General features: G+C 34.5%; 1 long non-coding RNA gene across 1 annotated transcript in view; it reads left to right on the top strand.

The window, feature by feature from the left end:
* LOC104684418 overlaps positions 1-4,718 on the top strand; it is a 139,852-nt gene extending 135,134 nt beyond the window's left edge. Inside the window, exons 2-3 of the long non-coding RNA XR_750954.2 lie at positions 3,946-4,046; positions 4,622-4,718. This is a non-coding gene — a long non-coding RNA (uncharacterized LOC104684418). The remainder of the gene's footprint in view (positions 1-3,945; positions 4,047-4,621) is intronic.
* The last annotated feature ends 13,383 nt before the right edge of the window (positions 4,719-18,101 follow it).

Below are 18,101 nucleotides of genomic sequence, written 5' to 3'. Positions count from 1 at the left end.
TTCTCTACAGCTAAAATGCCCCGTGGAGTACAAATTTCCACTGCAGTGGTGCAAAAGAAAGAGCATACAGTATTCTGCCCTTTGATCCAACTTACATTTCCATGTGCAGAATGTCACATGTATCTGGAAAAACTGAGCACTGTCAGTCACCAAAAAGCCATTTCCTTTTCTGCTAATGCTAGAGTAATTTGCTATGGTCTCTTTTTTCTTTGGTAATTGCAGAGGACAATATGCTCACATGGGTTTATAGAGCCAAACCTGTTTCAGCAATCTTGGTATGGGTTTGTTTCCTTTTCATTTGGTTTATAGAACCCTCTGTTTTTCACAATTTAAGCACAATTGTTGAAACTTTTCTTTCAGTACTGCTAAGAGGTAAGTGCCAGGATTTAGCATGTATGACATTGTCTGAGGCATTTGTTCAGCTGTCTGTTGAATCCCCTGAAACTAATGCTCAGTCTCTATTAAAGTCTCAGTCCCTGGAAAGCAGAGCCCATTTTCTCCTATAATTAATCTTGCAGGTACTGCCTTGACATTATTGGTTCACCAGCAGAGCAGAACTGCCCCAGCCATCAATAATAATTCAGCACATTAGGACAAGGCCTACGTACACAGCCCACAGATGTAGCCGTGTTGTGTGCAGGCTCCAGCACACTTTGCTGATGGCAAAAAGAAGGAAAAAATCTCTGCAGTCAAAAGTGTTTTGGTCGCTGGATAATTTTGCAGTACAAAGGTCGTGGTGTTACTCATGCTTTGGCTTTATGTTTTTTCTTCAAATGTTGGCACTGTTTGGCACAATGCTTGTGATTGTCTGTTTACTGAATCTTTATACTAAAGCTGTTACAAATTGGCTTTCACAGATGGTGGGAGCTTCTCAGATCAAGAGAGGCAGGGAATTTATTACTCAATATTTCTGTATTACTGACTGGGACGTGAGAAGCATAAGCAATCTGTTCCACTGCAGGGTATGAGCTCTCCCTCCTCCTTCCCCCACCCCAAAAATTATGGCTAGCTGGAGAAGGGGGTTTTTTTTCTCATTTTGTGTAGATAGCAGCTGTGCAATTTCAAGCAGAATGTTTGCTTTGATCTTCCTTTCTTTAATTGAAATCCACAATTATGAGATTTGTTTCTTTTATGTTTGCTAGTTTATTGGTTTAATCTACAAAATGTGCTGTCTTGCTGTCTTACACAGTTAAAGGCAACAACACAGTTGGGATTTAAATGGCAAACTTGGAGGGGGGTTGCAGTCTCTCAGGTATTGGGGGGATAAAACTTCTTTCATCTGATTTCAGATCATTATACATACAGGGTAGCAATAAGAACCCAAACAATATGTCAGCTAATTGTAAAGAATATCCCTAGGTAGCCACTTTATGCAAACTAACCACATGAAAGGAAATTTTAATATGGAGGCAAAAAATCCTGCTCTGATAGCTTATTTGGGGATTTCCTCTATTTGGAAGCCTTTGTTTTCATTATAGAATGCTTTCCTGGCCTCTCCAGTACCAACTCCTACCTACCTGAGTTTAGCAAAATATTTTGGAACAATCAGGGTATTTACAGTTTGAGGAAGGCATTGCCAAACTATCGGATTCAGAAGATATGGCAGAGTAAGCACCTACAAACCAAACAAACTGAGAGAACAGCTGGAAACAAATTCACAAAGATTTTACTCTGTTAAGTATAATTGGGGTGAAAGAACATGAATATTTGGTCCACCTATGGATTTTTAAATTCTTTTTTAGGTTGAAAATGTCAGAAAACTCTTATAAAAAAACTCCAGGAAGATAAAAAATCTTTTCCTTTAGTGTCTTTGCCAAGAACTATTTCCTGACAATAATTATGGCCATAAAAAGAAATAGTAAATAAATTTTGAAAAATACTTTGTGTGTTTTTGTAATAACTTCCTTCTCTTGTGAGATAGATACCTCAGAATGAGATTGTTCTAGTTCTGTGATTACCATATAACATGGACTGCATATCAGATTATCCATCAGTATTCTACACTGTTTCTCCAATTAAGAAAGAAAAAAAAAGGACTTCTGTGAAATCAAGTTCAATTGCATGTCTTTTGCTAGATTGCTAAAAACTGTTGAGAATTTGTTCTCAAACATATGAAGAAAACAAAATAAAGACATTAATGAAACTGTATTACAAGTAATGGATCCATTCTGGAGCATTCCTAGTTTATATCAGCTAATAATAATCATAATTATGATAATCTCAAATGGGAAATCTTATATAATTAATGTTGAGCAGAGCTACATCAAGCATGGACCTGACTGATATCCTGTCCTATGGCTTAGTATGGTCCTCATTGGATTCAATAAAAAAGGACTCATAGAAAATTTAGATCAATTTACAATAAAATGCAAAGACAGAAACCTGTGAAGTCAGGAGGCTAAGTCATAAGAACTCAGCCCCTCTACTGGCTTGCAGTTCTAATATGTGGGATTGCCAAGATAGGTTCTCTTTTAGATATGAAAAGTCCACAATGCTTTACAAGAATCACTAATAATCAGGAAGACCTGCCTCCTCTTGCTAAGATAAATAAATAAATAAATAATGCCATGTGGGTTCGTTTGCAGTGGTGATGATGGTTTGGAGGGTGAGTGCAATGTGCTCGTTAATGTAGCCCTGTGGCCTCACGCCGCAGCATTACCACTGCTCAGAGCAGCCTACAGGCTTTGCATTGAGTTTGCAAGGCCTCTGCTCTGATGTGTACTATCTCTGAACTTGTGTTCACCTGCCTGTTGCTTTCAGTGGGATTTCAATGGGTCTGCTTTATCTGTAAAGAATTTTTATTCTGTTCTTTTCCTTATCTTGTCATGGTACAACCACAGTTTCATAACAGAGAGTAGTAACAAGTAGCTCGAGAAATAAAAAGCTTGTTAGTTTAATGGCTGTGGAACTGTTGTAGTTCTGTGCACAGAGAGCAAACTCTAACATTTGTGACACTGAGAAGAATAAGATGATAGGACTCCTAAGGACTAAAGAAGGATCAGGAATGACACAATGCCTGCCCTCTCAGGTCTGACCGCAAAGAATTTTTGTCACAGGTTTCTGCCTCTGATGTCTTGCAGAGCTCTGTGTTACAGACATTTTCTGCCACACTGGGCACATGATGGACACAAAAAGTGTGGAGGAAAAAATACCATTTCTATATCCCTCTTATATTTTACCATAAGTCTGTCATATTCTTGTCATCATTAGAATCGTTTTCTTTAGAAGCATAGTTATGTCATCTTGAGACCTCTCTGTAGAAATCATATTTATCCACTGTAAATTCATGAATGAGTATAAGAAATAGAATACATTTTTTACTATAAAATACTGAGTGTCATTTCAATGTTTGTAATAAAAAGTAAAAAACTTCTCAATATTTAACTTCAGCTATCACAGTAACTCAACCTGATTTGAGGGTATCAAATGAGAAGTCCAACCTCAGTGTCAGAAAAGAAACTAACATTAGATCACTTAATTGCTTGATAGGAATCACAGAACTTGGCATACAAATCTGTAGAGCTAAGCAATAGCAATTCAGATTTGCTGGGTTAAGGATTTGGTCTAGCTACTACAAAATGAAAGTCAAGTAAACAGCCAGACAGACATCCAAAGATTGTTAGAATTCAGTGTTAGACATAATATATATGTATTAAATTTATGCAGTTATTCATAGAATCATAGAATAATTTAATTTTGAATAGACTCTCAGATCACCTAGTCCAGCTATTAACCCAGGACCGCCATGTCCCCCACTAAACAAAGTTCCTAACTGCTCCACCTACAGGTCTTTTAAACACCTCCAGGGGTAATGATTCAACCACTTCTCTGGGCAGTCTGTTCCCATGCTTGGCAGTTCTTTTGATGAAGGTTTTTTTTGTAATATCTAATCTAAGCTGCCCCTGTCACATCTTGAGACCATTTCCTCCTTCCTATCACTTGCAGCTTGGGAGAAGAGTCTGATCCCTACCTCACTACTGGCTTTGAAAAGAAACAAGAAACTCTAATGAAGGCTTAGAAGTGAGGATTTAACTTCTTAATTTGAGGTGAGTTCAACTTCATTTGGAGATTGTTGGTGTCACTTTGTCATTTCACAATATTATCAGCCTAACCCTTGCACAGTGGCATTGTATCACCATCACAAATTTCAACAGCTGTAAATCTCATTAGACTAGCTTAAAAGTACAGAGAACAAACTTCCCTAAAATTTGTGATAGAAAAAACTAAAATAGGAACACTTACTCCAGCACTTTTTCTGCTCTACTATTTAGATGATGGAGTTCATAATCTACTGACATAATTCACTATGTAAATAATAATGCTAAACTTATAGAATTGAAGAAAAGGGTGTAAAAAAAAGACTCCTGGAAAAAATGTAATTGTGTTATTCTACGAAGTTTTGTGTGTGACCATGGAGAAATTTAACACATAGAGCAATACAAAAGATACCTGGATCTAGAGGACATTAAATAACTATCTGTGAACCATACAGTGAGGATATAATCACAAATACTCAGAGCAGACTTCCATGAATATTGCAGGGGAAAATAATTTACACCTACGGTTAACCAAATTGAAATAAAAAAATTTTGTCTCCATTTCTTTGTCTTCCCTTTTTTAGAATTTTCTTGTTCTGTTCTCCACAGTACAATGGGATACAGTGAAGAAATGTCTGTGGAATAAAAATGTACACTTTACCTTCTGCAAAGAAAATACTCAAACAGGTCAGTCTTGGAAGAATCCGAAATGTAGAGTCTCAGAAGGTTTTATTCCTCCAATAACTGCCTTCAAGTAAATGGCCTCAGGCTCAGCCTGCCAAAATTGCAGTTTGGATATGTTGGTGGTGCAAAAAGAATTGCAACTGAAATCTCTTCATGTTTTACCACTAACTTAAACTCAGTTTCTATAGCTATAAATGTAGACAGGCCTCATATACTGAGTATCAAAAAAATCGGATATTTAAAAAAAATCATTTCTACAGCCAGCCAGCAGTAGTTAGGATCTCAGGCATGCTTGTAAGGTTTCTCCTCAAGCTTATGAGTCTGTATTTTTACTGAACTAACTTATCTTTATTAAATGATATCTTGGCTACTTAAATGAATCTTCCTGCAATGATACTATATCTCTGCATTTACAGTGTAATATTTCACATGCAGGTTCATTGTCAAGAAGATATTGCAAATTAACCTATTATGGAAAGAATATTAAGTGGAAATAAAGAGTATTTAAGAAGGGAAGTATTTGGTAATATACATTGGATACATCTATGTGGTGAAACAGAAACCAAACCAAGTTTACAAGTGTAAGTGAACTATTAGAAATCATCGACTCTCTCCGTTATTGAAAAGAGAAGGTAAAAAGCAAAACAAGGATGTGAATAAACTTGAGTACAAAAAAAGTAGGCAAACTTTAGCTTTTAAAATTCTCCTTGTCCTCTACAGAAAAAGAGACAGTGGAATTGATCAGTAAGCATAAATACAACTTTTAAAGCTATCATTCAAGTGTGTAAAAAAAAAAATTGGCACTCTAGAGGGAAAATTGTAAGACGAAGCAAAGTACTTCAGTGATTTTTTTACTACTATTATATTAATGAAAGTGTTACAAGTTTTATTTTTACCCCCAGTTTTAGGTTTGAAATTTAGTTTTTCTATGTATAATATTTTCACACATCCTTCCCTCTCCTTCTTTCTTTCTCTTCCTTCCTTTTTTCTGAATTACAGTGGTTCAGGTTAGCTGTCTCTTCAGTACACTAAACTGCAGTAAAAAGTACTCTTTTTGAGTATGTTTACATTTATTAGGCTCCTACAGTTATGTCATCCTGAAAATGATGCTCAAAATGTTGCATTCTAAATCAGTGAGAAAATGAATAGCTGATACTAAGAAGCACTCACTATATCATCACCCTCTGGGGCAGCATTTCCTGAAATGCTGCAATGCAGTTTTATGATATGAGGAAGGTAATGTATGCAAGTACTGAAGGTATATGTATCAAGTTCTAGCTCAATTGTAAATTAAATTCACTCTAATGGGTAAGGAAAGGAAATGTTTTGATTGCAAAATGTAACAACATTTTTAATTTATATCATTAAAGGTTGGACTTTAGGCCTAATTGTCAGACAGATTTTGACCAGATTAAAATAGTTCTTATTTTAGGTATTCCAGGGAAGAAATGAGTATTGTACAACATTTTTAATCCCACAAGTATCTTGAAATTTTTGAAACTCACTTAACATGAGGGCAAATTTTATAGTTAATATGAGAGAAATATAAAATTATCCATGGTCGTTTGAACATTAATTCTCCTTCAAAAATAGATCGATAAATCTCCTAACTCTACAGTGTATATTTCAGAAATCAGGGAGCAAAACAGATAAAAAGCAATATGTAAGACAGTGACAAACAGATTTGGGAAACCATTGTTAGGAATATAAAAATTCATCTACTTTTACCCTAAGAGAAATTTTCACATTCTGATATTCTTGAAATTATCTCTTACATTGTCAGACCTATAGAAAAGCAATTTAACCAAAAGTTGGACTGATTTTTTTAACTATATCACCTGGTCTACTAAAAATACAGCCTAACTTTACAGATGCCACATCCCTTCTAAACACATTTGTATACCAGAGCACCTCCTTCATTACCAACTTGCTTACAGTGTTTAAATAGTGAACAATAAATAGAACTCATTTTGGTAGCCAGAGAAATGTAAAACTCAAAAATATCCCCTTAGCATCAAAGAAACACGATGTCCAATAGTGACATCTGATGGGAGTAGAAAAAAAATACTATGCTGGTGTCATTTAGAGTTGGTTTATGAACAGCTGAATAGTGCATTTAGATAGGCAGGAATCAGAAAGGTCAGAAAAGCTTCCCATATGGAATTCCTTTGCAAGGATATTCCTTTAGATATTTGGGAATTGTAAAGAAAGGTGGGACAGATATTTCATGAGTGAGACAGCAATAAAATAGTCTGTCAGTCTGTGCAGTAAAACAATGCTTTTTAAATCAAAGATGAATACTGAGAATAAAAATGTCTCATTCTTGATGATTAGTTTCCTTTGTGTAAACATAATTTATAATTAACTTCACTGAGATGAGTATGTTTATTGGTTATTATTGATATGGGTAGCATCCTAACCTTTCTCAAATGTAGCACGGCAGGATTGTTTGAACATTCCTTATATTTTGGTGACTTTCAGCTTATCCTTCTTCCTTTGATCCCGTGGGTAGGACTAAGAAATGTAACATATGCCCTTGTATTTGAAAACTGGCATATTCAGATGTAACAGAACAAAAGCAAGGTGGCAAAATGTAAGCAGCCAAACTATGGCTTGAAACCATCAAAATTCTCTTCCTCTCCAGACTTTTTACAAATACATAGTTCAAATCTTAGAGACTAGAAAGGGGAATAATTTGGCTTTGAAGTAGACAAAAAAGATGTTATTTGACATCAAACAAAAGAAGGTTTTCAGATGGAGAGGAAAGAGATATCTCTGGTAGAAAACAGAAGTTTGGTATAATTTTTTTGAATACAAAATATGCATTTTCTGTGTATTTAAAAAAAAAAATCAATTGCAAAGTGTAGTATATGCATAGTTTATTTCAGGAAGAAGCAGAGCATGAAGGACAAGAAGTTAGAGTGACTCCTGAATTTACTTAGGATATTCAGGACCTCTGAGATCAGTAAAAGATGGGAGAATCCATATCACACCAACAAAGACACTTCTTTTTGATATAAAATTCCACCTTCAGCAATTATACTGACCATTTCTGTTACAAAGGAGTTTTTGTTTTCATGCTGCATTTAGAGCAAAACAGAACAGGTCCTAGTCATTGAGTATATAAACAGAAAATATGAAAAGACTATATAACTTCATAATCTCCTTACTGGTGGATAAAGAAGAGCAATCTCCATTAAAAAGGAACACCAAAAGCAGAAAACTCAAAAGAATCTTTTGAGACAATGTTTTCCCTTTTGATATGCTTAAAATCTGTCTTGCTCTGGTCTCTTTCTATCCCTCAGTGTCATGACAATCACGTCATTGGTTTTTCATTTAAATAAAATACCATTTTTTCCTATTCAAATTAAATGTCATTAAATGTAATTAATTTAAATGGTGACTGAGATCGATTGAGAGGACAAGAACTTGCATAGCAGCTCATGGTTCACCATTCTATTACCCTTCTTTCATGTTTGCTAATATTTGTCCACAACCCATACACACACAGAGAAAGAATTATCACAGAGAACAACATTTCCACTTGAAAAAATATCAAAATTATGAAGCCACAAAGACATTATCTATCAGAAAATGTTATTACCTAAAGGTTTATGAGTTCATGGATTCACAATAACCTGTAAATCATACACCACAACAGGAGTTCTTTTACCTGTACTTCATAATAGAAAAAAACCCAGTTATTCATTTATATACCTATGTGTATAAATGTATAGTCATATATATCTACCTATCTTTGTTTTAGTATATGTCCATGTCCAGTGAAATTATCTATGGAAGGTTGATAGGTGAATAAGCCTTATGGCTAAGGAGCTTGCACAGATGCCTGAAAATTCAATTTCTAGAGTTGAAGTCCCTAACTGCAAAATAGGCATAACAATGCTTGGAAATTTGAGAGAAAAAATACATTTTATGGACTCATCTATGCGAATAGATTTTATGGACTTATTTACTATGTGTCCTGAGAGCTAAATGCATGTATACACATCGCTTTTTAGTGGTAGTATGTTTTTGAACTCTTCAAATGCCCTTTAAAATTAAAATATTTTGCATCTGAATACAACTCAGTTCCTTAGTCTTGATAGACACAAGGTTTACAGAACTAGAATAAGTGACTTAAATTTTCTCATACAGGTCAGGAACAGAAAAACATATAAAATAATTTTTTAAATGCCCTGTTATATATTAATTATTTAAAAAAAAAGTTAAGTATCATAAATAGCTACCCACCTCCACTTTTGAACATCATGAGTTTGATTACTTTTAAAGACAATATTTACTCTACATAATGTGTCTTCCCACTAGTAACTTTTCTATGTTACTGACAAAATAAAATTGTGGAGATTAATCAACTATGAATGCTAAACTTATTCATGAACTATCTGTTACAGTTTTCTTCCTTTCAACATTCCTCTTTCCTATTTTTTTTTTTTAATACAAAATTAGATTTGGTTTCACTCTCGTAGTGAAATTAATGCATTTGGCATCAGTTGTGTTAGCAGCAAACATGACTTGGAAATTTAAGATGCAACTGAGAAGAATCTTTACTTACTGTAGAAAATACCTCAAATTTCCTAAGAAAGAAATAAAGAAAAATTATGCTACTATGTACATCCTTCATAGCCATTTCTAGAATTCTGTGTGCAGTTCAGACCTCTCTGTCTCAATGGAAATGACAGAATAAATAAAAAATAGAGAGAGAGAAGACATATAAGGAAAATCAAGGTTTTCATGTAAGGAATATTGAAACTGATTTTTTATATATATAAAAAAAGAATATGGTAGAGTTTTCTAGAATTATAAGTGGCATAGAGACACCGAATGTGGATTTACTATTTGTTACATCCTCCCCATATTAGGATATTTGAGAAAATTTGAGATAATATCCCTTATTAGAATCTGGCAGATGAATGCAAGTACATCACAAAGTGTAGAAAAAGCTCAGATGAGAGAAAGAGGAGTAAGAGGAGGGAAGGTCTGGAAAAATAAAAGACCTCAGTAAGAATATAAAGGTAACATTTCTTTCAGAAATATGAAAGGAAGTTGGAGGGTTGCATATTGAATTCCACTAAGAAAAATCGGTGTGTTTCTTAGATCTGATAAATAAATCAGGAATAAGAATTAAAGTATGTATTAAATCAACAACTACCAAGTAGTCAAGGAGACCAGAAAGCCCACCTAAAGTATGTCTAGAATGAAAGTGACTGTGTGAAGGGCAAACTAGAAAACACTAACTGGAAACTCTTCTTTGTAGTGAAGAGAACCAAATAAAAACTATGCAGCAAAAATGTGATTGAGAAGAATGCATTTTCTTAGACTTGAGTGGGTAAGTACTTACATTCAGAAGAAAATTCAAAAGACAGATACCACAACCACCATCATTCCTCTAGATTTTTTCAGAGACCACAACTATCATCATTCCTCTAAATCATATACTGAAAAAAAAAAATTGAGTTCTCAGAGGAGAAATCTAACTAATCTCTCTTCCACACCACAAAATAAAACTCCATTCAAATAGTAAGCATTTAGTGAATTTTACAGACTTGACTGTATAGTATGGAGACTGCTATTGTTAGAAATTTCCCTGTATTATTTTTTATATTCAACACCGCTGAAAAAGAACTTGCTAGACAGTTATTGAATCAAAAATTCTGATGCTACAGTCTTACACTGTCTGACCTGAGCAAAAGTACTGACCTACCTAGATCAATTCACTGTGGGGGGCCATTGCAAACACTTCTTTAACAGGAAAACAAAGGCTTGTTAGCAAAGGGAACATATGTGCTCCAGAAGAACTTCCACGCATTCTTTTCAAAATTTTTATTCATAAGTCACCTCTAGGAAAACAGATGGAAGATGTCAGGGAGGGACTCCAGAACAACAAAGAAACAACCAAAAGAAAAAACAAAAATTTTTTGTCTATTGTACCATGGTGAATGTTGAAGACAGTTCCTGGCTGAAAAATTAATTATCAGTCATCTAGAAATAAAGTACCTACTCCTCCAAAACACACTGCAAATCTTTTATGTACAGTGGGAACACCTGTGATTTAAGATGGTATATTTTGAGATGGTGGATGTAATTGTCTTCAAACTGCAATTAGCTTGTCCAATATAAGCCATAATTCTCAATCTACTGCATTTAGTGTTTTTTTTCAAAAAGGATAAAGATGAGAAAAAATAACCTTTAAGTAAACTCAATGTTGAAAAATTATGAATGTGGGAAAAAACCCAGTTATTTAATATTTTTTAAAATAAAAAAATAATTGGAATTTAAATAATATATTATACATTGGCACAGTGAAATGTCCTTTTACTCATACTTTGATTATGACAAATTTAGTTTTGGTGATATATTGTGGTGCAGGAATGTAGCAAGTCACTACTGACATTCTTTCACATTTCCCTGAGATGAAGCCTGGCAATCAATGCAAGTTGGTAAATGTACCTTTTTCACAAGATAATATTCTCCTTAAAAACTGCCTCCAAAAACTCGAATGACTGTATTGTCTTCCAGACTCATGACAAACAAGTCAAAGGTAGGTCATCGAATCCAAATTATTTAAAGTTTATGAGAGGCCCAATCAGGTTAACACTCAAAACAAGTATGGTGTGATCAGAGTGAAGGACTCTGTAGGACTCCTAAGGTTCATAGCTATTCAAGCTTTGACACACAAGATGGAATCATTAATTTTTATTGTTCATAAAACATAGGTCAATGAAACCAGATATAAAAATCAATATTTCTTGAGCTTGGGCATGAGCTGAAAACCTTGAGAAACCTGTAGCTGGAGACTTTTTGAAGATAGACATCTCAGTTCCAATTATTTAGAAATCTTAAATTAGAGTCTTAAACTGAAGAAAAGTGCACATAGTTTCTAAAGAGACAATGATAGTGTTCATGAACTTAGGTTCTCACACACAAACTCGCAATATCTTGAATGTTGTTTAGTTAGACATACACTTTTGTCGTATGTTGGGCATCAGAAGAAACAAAAATCATTCTGTTAACTTGCACCATGGGCAGTTTAGGCTAGTCATTAGAAAAAAATTCTTTACAGAAAGAGTGGGTGGGTGTTGGAACGGCCCGCCTAGGGAGGTGGTGGAGTCGCCATCCCTGGAGGTGTTTAAAAAAAGACTGGATGTGGCACTTAGTGCCATGGTTCAGTTGATAAGGTGGTGTTAGGTCACAGGTTGGACTTGATGATCTCCAAGGTCTTTTCCAACTTACCTGATTCTGTGACTCTGTGAAATAAGAACACAGCAAAAACATAGATGAACCATCACTTGATATTATAAATTTGTATAGTTAATTTTCATATCCACATATTGTTCATTAAAACTATTTCTGGCAGGAGGCATTTCAAAGTCTAATGGAAAAGGAACCTGATTTAATGCCAAGCTTTCAGTACTATTTCCCCTAAAGTTGCAGTCTGATTCACCTGACTGCCTGAATGAACATATTCTTTATTCCCTCTGAGCAAGTGACCTGTGTCTAATAGCAGTGTTATTAGCCAAAGAGCCTACTTGATGTAGAGTGCTATGTGTTCTACTTTTCTAGCCTAAATCTTTGTATTTTTTCTCCTCTGCAGTACTCCCTTTGTCAAGCAGAACAAATCTAGAGTAGTATAATATTTAGTGACTTTTCTCACATGCTTGGAACTGGGAATGTGAACATCTTTCAATCCTTCATACAGCAAAAATATCCCAGAATCAAAGCAGTTTATCCTGGTTGAAGAGCATGCCAAAATGAGGTTATAAAACTCAGAGGCAATAGGTGAATGTGGGCAGCCGAAATATCCATATATCTCAGTATCTGAGAATTAAACACTGCAGATGTTTTAAAATAAATGCCATTTTGAAATCAATGGCTCCAGACATTTCACCATTCTAATGGTGATTTTTAAATGTCCTTTGTTCTAGAGTGCTGTTTCCATTTCTATAATTTGATGCATTTACACACATTTAAATGATAGCTGTCCATTTTTGGGGGGGAACCTAGGCATAGAAAATGGCCTCCTTTCAGCTCATCATACAGCTTGCTACCATATTATCTCTGTTTGATAAGCAATGCAAGATACCTAAAACACTTCTGCTAGTAAGTGTTATCATCTGTTTTTCTGAACAGACTGAAAGGTCTTACACAAGGTATTCCTTGTATTACACAAGATGTTCCTAAACTTGTAATTGGGCAAATTTCTGTTGATTTTGTCCAATACATTACTGAGGGTTCTAAACAAGAACAGAAAATTGCAATTTCATTTTATTACAAAGTGATTAACCAAAAAAAAAAAAAAACCAAAAAAAAACCCTTCAGGTTCTGCAAGCAAAACATAAATAAGATTTTAATATTTCTTTTTTTTTATAATTATCTAGCATTGTAATGCAAATGAAACAAGTCATAGTGACATTTTTTCTCATGGGAAATCAAAATATCATATTATCATCCAAATCATGAAAAACCTTCCATTTTTTGAACCTGAGTAATTTTCAGTATTTAATGAAAATTTTGCCTAACTTCATTCCTGTTGAAATATCATGTGTATACACTGGCTTTCCTTCTTACCATTTGTACATACAGTTATCCAAATTTCACAGTTCATGCAAGTATAAAACAGGCAAGTTTTTTCATATTTATGTTTGTATATTAAAAGCTTGTTAATAGTACAATTTTTATACCTTTTTAACATACTATCCTGTGGAATATGATTTCTCTATAACATTTTTTTAAATAATACATGTATTTTAAGCTACTCTAATAGACCATGAAGAAGGGATGAAGCTTTTACTAATTTCATTGTACTACAGTATTCACAGTGACCTATACATTTAGCATCAAACTAAGAATCCAGATTAGTTGTGTTATTTCTTATGTTCATTTTCAGGCAAACAGGGCAAAAACTGTGCATGTACTTAATCAAATAATACTTAAATATGTCCTCTGGAAATTAATTTTTGAAGTGAATTATTAGAGATAATTAATTCTCCTTTCTCAAAAGAACACACACAATTAGATTCTAAAGTTGTGAAATGTTTTGTTTCGTCAAACTAATATTCCAGGCACCAAAAGAGGAATCTGTCAGGCAACACCAAGAGTTAAGCTGGAACTTGGAAGGTCTCCCAGTCTTATAAACAAACCTCATTTCTGTTATTTTACTTACAAGGCATCAGATATATTTTTTTCGCAGCATGTATAAGCCAGATGTGCCAGCAATCTATTTTGTTGAGCTTAAAAGAGAGAAATCCTCGCAAAATCTAAACACAGAGAACAACCAACGAATTTTTTTTGCTGAAGGAAACATATTTTGATTGTTTAGGAGTACCTCTGGAATCAACTTCAGGATGCATATACTGGTGAAAGTGTCTGTAAGAACATGAATGCCCTTGCAAAAGTCATAGTATTTGGTTCAAACAAGATTAATCCAGAGGAAAACAGTTATGGTATATAAAGTATATTAAAGCTCTAAACAAAGAACTTCCTTTACATAACAAGATCTCCAGATAGTCTTAAGGTGATTTAGTAACAAAAGCCAACAAAATAAAATTAAATGCCTTCCACAGAAGACCTGCTGCAAGGTCTTCTTATCCTTAATGGTTCCAGAGGATTTTGAATCCAACATTATCACAATCATCTATATCAGTAGTGGAATTTTATGAATTGTTATTTAACAATGTATCTTGATAGATATTACTATATCTATACATTTTTATTGTAATACAAAAGTCTCTGTCATCTGTGTAACTTACCTTCATGATCTAAATGTCTTATCAGACTTTGCAAATCCTCTTTCTTGGAAGAAAAATCAGAAAGAACTTTTGTGTATATGAAGTCTGCATGTTTTGGGTAAGATGTATGAGAACTTCCCTGCTGCCATATTAAAATTTCCCTTTGCTCAACATAAAATATTATGTTTAGGTGCCTGATTTCAGAGGGTATTGGACTCTTTCACTGGGACTGCCTTACTGTCCCTTTAGCAATATCTATTTATATAATTTACATTTAGAAATAATTCATCATTTCTCAGAGGCCTTTACTTCCCTCTACAGCTCACTGAAACATAAATCTCTCCGATCTCTCCCCACTTATCCTTTAGTCAGGTAAAACAACAAGAATTTTGCCTGAGAATATTTCAGGAACTGGCTTAATAACTGAAAGCTAAACCAGGAGGAGGTAGTTCACCCTTGCTATTTTTGTGTGCCCATCCTCTCTAGTTTAAAGAGAAGCATTAAATAATAAGTAAAGATTTAAATTTTAGAAGCAATTACAGTGTGTTCTGTATGTTTCCATGTTTTTTAAAATCATGATATTTTATATTTGTTGTTGCCTGAGAATTTTGTCAAGAGCACATTTATAAGAAACACAGCAGTCATTAATCTAGATCTGTGTAACTGCAGAAATGAATCTATTTGTATATTTGCATGTCACTGCTGTCACCTTGCAAATGTCTGAATCATTGATGCAGGCCTTTAAACTGACAAACAATAAAAATGAGGCAGAAAGTGCAAATCAAATTTAGAACAGGAAAAAATACATGTAGAGATGTTTCTCTTTCAAGCCTGACTAGAATCAAAGGATTTTACATTCATGAAATTTGTATCAAGCAAATTTTACAAACAATTGATCCCCTTTAGAGTTCACAAAACTCTTTGGAAATAGCACCCAAAATACAGTCTGTAAGAGACTAAAAGCAGAAAAGTCTTTGAAGAGTTTTGAGTGTAGAAATTTCTCCCCTGTAAAGAGGCTCAGTCAGTTTCTAGGCAACGTAGCTCTTCTAAATCCCTTTCATGCTCTTTATAGTATCCCATCCAGTGACCCTGCTAGAAGAGACTGGTTAGAGCAGCCACAGGCAGCACAATCATTTCTGCCTGCCAGGCTTCTTTGTTATTCGATGTTTTTGCAGGATGTCTGCTGTATAACCTAACAAGCCCCCATAGGAGACAATATCTTAGTCGATTCCCCTGGCAGCCAATCACTCTGCTACCACTACAGAAAGCGACTTACTGGCAACTGGCTGCCCCTCTTTCACACCACTGCCTGCATTTGCGTGCACACACGCAAACCCTGACAGAGACCAGACACCCTGATCTTCTCTTTGAACCTCTTCCTTCAGTGTCTAATGCTGGTTTACTCTCATTACTAGGGGATTCAGCTGGTAGCACTGTCTGGCTATAGCTGTAGGTAGGGTGCCTAATCTACAAAGATAAAGAAAGAAATTGTACTTTAATTAATTTCTTATTGCAATTCACCCGGCCTGTTGACACCTGTGAAATTGCTTTGGTCACTATATTGGCTCTTCAGAAATGGTGTTATTTTATAAACACAATCTGTTGCATAACTGAAAATTTGATTTATGGCATGCATCAGTCCTACCTAATGGCCTTACTAGTATATTGTAAACCCTTGACAAGCAATTATATGTTTATGAAAACACTTGTTGCTTATAATTATAATCCTGCTAATTTCCTCATTCCCAAAAGCAACATTAGTGTTTGCTAATGAACTGAAGATTAATTCACTCTGAATTAGTCTCTACCCCCGGTCTGCCCCCCGTGCATACTAGATGGCACTAATTTTGCTTTGGGGATCTTAAAAGGATTTGTTGTATGAGAGTAGATACAAATGGCCTGTTCTATTACTTAAGACTTTGGTTTACTTTAATTTGAATTCATTTATTCAACAATGTTCTGAATTTGAGCTGAAAGATAATGCATTATAAAAGAAATATAGACAAATTATACAGATCAATACAAGTAAACTGAACACATAATACAGTAAGAGTAGCTCAAGGTGGTGCCATTTTCTGTGGGGCATCTAATGATATGAAGCTGGTAAACTGAAACAAGCTTGAGGGTCTGAGTTCAGCCCCTAATGGTTTAATGGCCACAGCATTTAAGTACCAAACACAACGTAACACATTTTCTCACATAAGACTAATTTTGTACTTGGTGATTTCATTCACCTCTGCAATCTTTTTAAAAATTGAATTATGCTAACAGTGATCCTCCTTTTGCTTTGCACTTAACCCCCCTCCTTTTCCTTTTCATCTAAATTTGTGTAATGTCTGACCTAGCTATAAGTGACTAGGATTCACTACCAAAGTTTACAAACCACTCTCAGAATTCATAATTTAAAACAACAGATTATTGCTTCCAAACTTTGTATCAGCTGCCAACCTCACACTATAATCCTTGATTCACACTGCATGAAACCTTTCATTCTCTGCCAGCAGCTGCTTGCTAAGCTATTCCTGCCCTCCCCTTCTTTCCTTGGCAGATGATGTGTTAAAAAAAGTACTAACTGGAATATGTGCTAGCTGCAGGTGTACCAAATGGGGCAAGCAGGGACCCGGAGGACTGAGACAGGATGAAGTTCTTCATCCTCTGTGGTGTTACTTTTAAATAACATAATGAAGGCAATGTACATTCTGCTTCAATGAAAGCACTCGGTAGAAAGCACCCTCTGCTCCTGTTTGATACTGGTTGGTTTTTAAATCAGATGTGTTTTTGCTGTTTAGTTCCATTAATTAATGAAAGGTGGATTAAATGTGTTTTTAAAATACCCAAATACATAAATTGTGAGCTTATTGTAACCCTGAGAGAATTCACATATATTCTACTAAATGAAAATAATTAAATAAAGACATTTGTCTTAGTGATTCCTAATTCTGGTTCTTCTACGGTAAATTTAAAATTCAAGTCACACCATGATTGGGGCTTTTTCTTGAGCAATTAATAGACTAGGACTTCAAGAATTTGACCCACAAGGGACAGATTTTCAAAATTTTCACTTACGACCCAAATGAAGAGGCCAGGTTTTCAAGTGCTCGCTATGCAGTGGAATGATAAGTACTGAGTTCTGCTGAAAATGAAGCTGTTATACAGAGACTCCAAAAAGTGTATTAAGAATAACGGGGCAGAAGACTGTTTATTAGGGTCTTTGTTATAAATCAGGCATCATGGGTAGTTTTCATGGTTTAGTTATTTGTACATCATGAAATGGAATGATTTGATGATATTCACCTTTGCCAGGAGGAAAAAAAAAAGAAAAAATATTCTTACTATTCATATATTTTAAAGCTCAAGAACATGATAGCCATAACCTTTCTGTTAGATTGTTTTAACCTTAAATTTTTTAAATTTTTGAATTTTTAGTTTGCTTGCAATATCATAAAATTTAATTATTGTTGTCTGATATAATTTTGTTCATTTTTGTGCTCTACCTCTGAAATGATCCAGACAGTACTTGTTAATATATTTTAATGGGAAACAAAATAATTTATTATATGCTGGTCTGAAATTTCATCCATCCTGACAGATTTAGATTCTTTGGACCTACGCGTTTTATTTGAAATGTCTTCTT

This window comes from Corvus cornix, chromosome 5, assembly GCF_000738735.6.
Source record: "Corvus cornix cornix isolate S_Up_H32 chromosome 5, ASM73873v5, whole genome shotgun sequence".
NCBI classification, from domain to species: domain Eukaryota; kingdom Metazoa; phylum Chordata; class Aves; order Passeriformes; family Corvidae; genus Corvus; species Corvus cornix.
This window is presented reverse-complemented; position numbering and strand designations above follow the sequence as displayed.